Below are 6,470 nucleotides of genomic sequence, written 5' to 3' on the forward strand. Positions count from 1 at the left end.
CGACTGTACACGATTTTGAATTTCTTCGCACATCGATTCACAAGGACATGTTTTAATTTCGTGCAAACATCGAACGTGTCGCCATTGCCACATTGTGATTATTGCGCTTGTTACCCAGGAAAGGCTCACAAAGTCTCAACGTAATTTTTTGGAGGATCCTGCCAAGTTTTCCCAGTAGGGGTTTGGCCAATACCAGTTACAGTTTATGTGTTTTTTTTGCTATCCCTGGGAGTAAACCGGAGCACACAAAGAAACCCGTGCAAACAGGGGGAGAACGTACAAACTCCACACAGAAAAGCTGAACCCAAAGCCCGTTTTTCTGAGGCTTCCAAGTGTTACCACGGCATATCACTTTGCCACCCATACAGCATGGGGTGGTGTTCATCTCCAATGCAAACCCTGAGCCAGTGGAGGGTCTGGCAACAAAACTGAAACCTTTTTACAAGGATTTATTTTGGTACTGGCAAAGGAGGTCTAATGATGATTTGAAGCATGTTTTATTTTTTTTTGGGGGGGGGGGGGGCAGAGCTTTGTGACGTCATATTTGAGGGGGGTCTGACTTTGTGACGTCGTGTGACGAAGAGGTGGGGGGTCAAAAATCGTCCAAAATCGAGTGACTTTCGTGCAATCTAACCTCGCAGCCTCGGGAACCCGCACAGAGCATCCAGGCGAGGGCGCTCCACGCAGATTCAACTCCACACTGAAGCCACCGGGCTCAAGGAGCCGCTCGGCAGAGGTCGCAACCGGGTACCTGATACCCGTACCCTACCCGATACCCGGCTACCCGTACCCGGCCAGGTACGGGTACGGGTACCCGTTTGCGACCCTGGTGCGGCCGGGTACGGGTAAGGAATCAAAACCCGTTTGCGACCTCTGCCGCTCGGTTCGACACCAGGCTGTGGTGGAGGAGGTTTACTCGGGGTTCGGGGTATTCCCCGGTTGGACTCCGGGTGTGAGCGTCCCGTGGTGGTCGTGAGCAGGAGTTGACCTCCCCGTGGGTCAGTGGAAGCCACTGACGGGGGTGAGAGTTCAGGTGCAGGAACCCTGAACCCTGAACCCAGGGACACCTTCACCTGGACCCGAGACCCGGGGATCCTGCCTCTGGGTGCCTTGTTCTAGAAGGTACCTCCTCTCCAGGACATTTTCCTGCTTATAGAGGCACGCACGTTCATACGTCCACATCATAGGCACATCAATGTGGCGTGTATTGTTCGCTCCTCGCTGTGGGTGGGATTTGAATCCCCAGACACTTTGCGTTGCTGGCCTCTCGCTGAGGCCACTGCGTTTCTCCAGGCTCAGCAGAGGACATCAGGCGATGTCACGATTGCAACTGCACGCACGTAGCTCTTCAAGAGCGTAAGGTTTACTGGTCTAACATAATAGTTTTTTTACCCTTTTATCTGCCAACAAAACTAACATCCTTTTTTACGAGGAGTCATGTTTGCATAGACCACAATACCTGCAGTCATAATGCAAAAAAAAACATAACTCTGATAATGTATGCACTGTCCTTGAAGTTGACTGGTCCACACCCGAGGCAGCTTTCCTTAGAGCCTAGTCTCACATGGTGTTGGACCAGATGACGCCAAATGGCGCACTTTTGGCATTATGACTGCAGGTATTGTGGCCTATGCAAACATGACTCCTCGTAAAAAAAAAGGTGTCAGTTTTGTTGCCAGATAAAAGGGTAAAAAAACAATTTTTTACCGGCAAATGAGGTTCCAATGGTGGTCTAACATCATCATGCAAATCATAATAATACAAAAATTGTAAAAGCTGGATTTCAACCTTGGACGTGTGCCTAAGGTGTTACCACTGTGGTTGCGGTGAAAATCTTCTAGTTATTAAGCGATTGTCAATGCGAGCATTGACATGTAATGCTTTCGATTTAGAACAAAATTAACTAATTGCTCGTCTCGGCGTAATGATTTAGCTTCATTAAAAAGGAACATCTTGTCAGATTTGAACGCATGTATCTGGGTCTCTGGGACTCAAACCCAGCAGCAATCCCACACAGCCACCCTGCCTATGGCAGCAGGAGGGATCGATACACGGTAAAATAAATAGAAAACATAAATAACCAAAGGCTGCTGCAGGGTCAACACGCAACCAACAGCGGTACACTGACGTCTTCATCTGGCCGCGGTGGCGAGATGTTAACTCCCTCGCCTGGTATGAAGGAGGCCGTGGAATTGATCCAGACCCTAGGCGCTTGTATATTTGGAGTTTGCATGTTCTCCACGTGGTCGCGTGGATTTTTTTTCCGGGTCCTCCGGTTTTTTCCATCCACATTTAGAATCAACTTGCGCTTTAGATGTCTGCTGCTAAAATGTCCACGTGATAAACCACTTCGTTGGGCTATCATTTGTAGGTCTCTTCTGAAAAATAGCTAAATAGCTCAGTGGGCCTTACCTGGTAAAATAAATGTTAATAAAACGTGTATCTCTAAACATCTCTACTCTACTTACACCTGGCAATGACGTTTGGAGACCGACAAGTTTGTGTGTATATCAGAGAACTTAAAAAAAAATGATATACGAGCGTTCAACGTCAATGTCAAAACATCCGACGTTACCCACGCCTCGATGTTTTCGCTGCCAGAGCGAACCGCGGGCCCTTCTCCCGTGAGGCTCCTCCACCTCATGGGGAACCAACCCCCTTCTCACCAGCCACGTCCGTGACTCGGTTGGGGGCGGGGGTCACTGTCGTTGTTCTTCAGTCCCAACTCGCTCGTGGTGTACGAACCCAATGCCTTGGTGCAATCTGGTCACCCTGATTGCGTTGTCTCGTGTGGTCCTTTTATATTTTACTTTATTCACAGTGTTGACACTTTCACGTGAACGTCACGTTGTGATCTTGCGACTAAAGGCGCTTTAAACAAATACATTCTCATTACTATTTTGACAGACAATTAACATACATCACCGCAGCCGTGTGCACTGCAAGGCAGTTTTATTTCTGTCGGAGCCGACACAAGAGGAGGACGCGTCGCGCACTATCGGCCCAACACGCCGCCGTCACAGATACAAAACTAGACTCTCTACGATCCAGAGATAGACATCTGCGTATGATACATGTACATTATATACAATATCCACCACCACCACCTCCTCCACCTCCGTGACCACGATCTCGAGCGCGCCCACGCAAGCTCCCCCGGACACCCTGGGCTCGATTCGCGTCGTCACAAAGCGGCCGAAACTCGCCGCGTCGTGGTTGCCCCCCACCCCCGATCCCCGGGCTGATTTTCCCGGATGTTGGCGATGGAGGTGTCGGAAAGTTCTCAAGAAAAGTCAGACAAAAAAAAGCGACGAAATCAGGCCACAAACAATATCAGCTCAATGTCGGTGTTCGACGATTGCCCCCCCCCCCGCCCGCTCTCCTCCAAACGTGAACTAAAAAGTTATACCGCCACCGACGCGTTGAGCCGAGTGAGGGGTGGTGGATAGACGTCACCTTGGTGTCAGTCGTTTAGGTTAATTGCGAAAGGCTGAGGGGTGGGGGGAGACGGCGTGGCTTGGAAAATCGTGGGAGTGCACCCTGTTCAAACCACAACACTCGCCAACAACTTCACTACGACCCAGCTACACCGCTCACGAATCAACCACACGGCTCCCTTGCGCAGTCACGATCAAGGAGCCACAACCGCTGAATTCGCTGCGACACCACTGCCCTACCCAGCCATATCATCCACGACCGAGTAAAATCACTCCCTGCCTTCTCCCAGGCACACCCTGGAGACGTAATCGGGCTCAACTCGAAACTATATAATCGACATCTCTTTTGCAATCACAAATAGCCGGAGTGTGTAATTACTCAGGGAGCGTTGGAGAACAATGTGCCTTATTTTATTGAAGTGACAGTTTGCATCATGGTGACACTGTGTCATTAGATTTGTTAACAGAAGTAAAAATCCGCTCTCGTGTTTTTTACTCTGCCGATTTTTACTGTGGGTGAGGAAGATTTGCTTGGGCCAGGGATATTGTTGGGTAATACTGGGATTCGGGTGAAGGCTGGGTTAGGGATAGGGTTGGGACTAGGACGTGGTCTCCCTTGCAAATCGGACTCGTGTCAACAAATTCTAAGGTTGTTATAAATACTAATGGAGTATGAACTAGGAATTAGGACTCGAGTTTGGGTGAAGTTTGGATCAACTGTGCGAGGAAGGGCGATGATTCAGTTTGGTAAAAAGTTGTAAACTCTTACGGTTAAGACACGAATTAGGATCGATTCCCTCTGTTTTCAAATCATCATCACCTTGCTGCCCACCATGTGAGACTCCACCTTTCCGCTCTTCCTTCTCCTCTCCTCAATCAATGTCTCCCAGCTCCCCCAATCACTCTTCAACCGCTCACCACTCCCGTCTCACACGATCACCACAACCACACGCGCGAGCACGACGCTGACCCTCCCCTCTCCACTCTTACTCCGCGGCAAATCCCACGAGGATTGGGACACAAATAAAACGACGAGGCGGCGCTGGGCGACGGCATAAGGCGCCAACTCCCAAGGCGATAGAGCGGCCGCGTCGAGGCACCGATAGCGGACCGCAGTGCCGACCGGCACCGTAATTTCTGCGACGAAAAATTGCGAGGACGCACGAACCAGAAACGGATAAAAAAAAACACGGCCCTCTATCACAGCACCGGCGACGTGGAACCTGGGGCCTGGCTCGCAGTGACGGTAAAATACAACGAAACCTTCCTTCTTCTCCTCCTCTGAGTCATGCACATTGGAGTTGTGTGTTAATAGCCCATGAGCAGAGGTACTTGACCGGTACCACTTGGGGTGACAAATGCTACTAGTTACAGTAATCCACCATTTTCAGAAAGCTTCACTTATATGTACATTTTTATAAGCTGTACATGTTTCGGTTCACATATTTTTTTCCTTCCAAAAACGATATTCTGTCATACCATGACACCCTCTTTCATAATTATTTTTTTCTTAGATATATAAAAAAAGATACCACGATGACCTTGTCATCGTCCATATTCGTAATGTCGAAATGAAAATTGTTCCAAAAATTATTATTTGCATTTTCCACACTGGTTGGTACCAATAAGCAATCTTTGGGCCAATGGCTCAAGGGCTATAAGTCGACTAAGACTGGGGACAGACAGCTCGGATTCAAGTCTTCTGTTCGTGGTTCCCGCATTTGTTCAACACTGAACCGCTGAAACGGGCCGTGTGTGAAACAATCCACGCCAGGTCGCGTGGGAATGTTGCCACTTTCAGTCCGTAGCTGCCAGTTGCTCTCGCTACTCTACGCTGCAGAAGCTCACGGAGTGGAGACACTGGGGCGCAATCCATTACCGGAAAGCACCGGGTGTGGGTCGCGTTCAAGCAGCAAGGGATTCACATTAGCGACACGAATATACAACTCCAGAGAGCATGCACCGCTGGCCGAGTCACCTTAATGCGAGAAGTGCACTCTCCTCATGTCAGGTGGTTATCTTCGCCAACCTGCATTGACCAGCGTGAAATACGGTCACATATTCCGCCCGCCTCCCCCGCCCCATGCTAGTGCAGCCTGCAACATGCTTCTCAAGCTACCGACAACTCTGATTTCATTTACCATGACGGTGGCGGGGTGAGGTACAGGTGAAAGCAACGTTAGGAATCGATGGAGAAGAACAGGACACTGTCTTAGGTTATTTACAACATGCAGACTATCCAAAGAATAACTATCGCCAAAGTTATTCGACACCAACATGAGAGGATATTTCAAAATATTGGATTGGAGAAACAAAAGGCGTAAATATGAACTGCAGGAAATGTTACCATAACTTTATAATAGAGAACGGTGCAAGGTTGGGGCACATGATACATTATAAAAAAAAAGGTTATGTTCAACAAGTTCGCTTAACAATTGGAGATGTGTCTAAGGGTCACAGCTTTGAAAACAGAGCAGAGTGTGTGCATGCACCAAAGACAATTATGGAGAGTGGACCAGCATCAAAATGATGGAATGAGTCGGCGGATGACAGCAGGTTGGAGTGCTCTTGCAAATCGGAAATTGATAATAAAGAGTCACATAGCAATGTGCCTATAGCAGAAAACGTTTAATCAATGCTATGACATACGGGGTTATGTCATATCATTGACGAAGCATTTGGAACAAAAACTGAAACATTATCAAAGAAGCGTGAAGGGATGGATGCATGCTTGGCATTGTTATTGAAATACAACACATGTCTGGGAGAATATACGCAGGGTGAAGACAGAATTGTAACCGTTAAGAAAAATAATCGGCCTTGCGTAAGACTCGAAGGGTTGATGGGCAATGGTCAAGGATAATAACGGAGTGGCAGCCAAGGGATGGAACGCGTTTGAAAGGACGTCCACTGAAGAGTTGGGAGCGACGAGATCGGCGCGTGGTGTGCTGGGTGGGGATTGTTACATCGCAAGATCTTGAGAGAAGGCAACGGCTTGGGAAAGGCATTCATCCAACAGTAGATTATGGCTGG

The sequence above is a fragment of the Lampetra planeri genome, chromosome 5 (assembly GCF_965212315.1).
Source record: "Lampetra planeri chromosome 5, kcLamPlan1.2.h2, whole genome shotgun sequence".
In the NCBI taxonomy this organism is placed as follows: domain Eukaryota; kingdom Metazoa; phylum Chordata; class Hyperoartia; order Petromyzontiformes; family Petromyzontidae; genus Lampetra; species Lampetra planeri.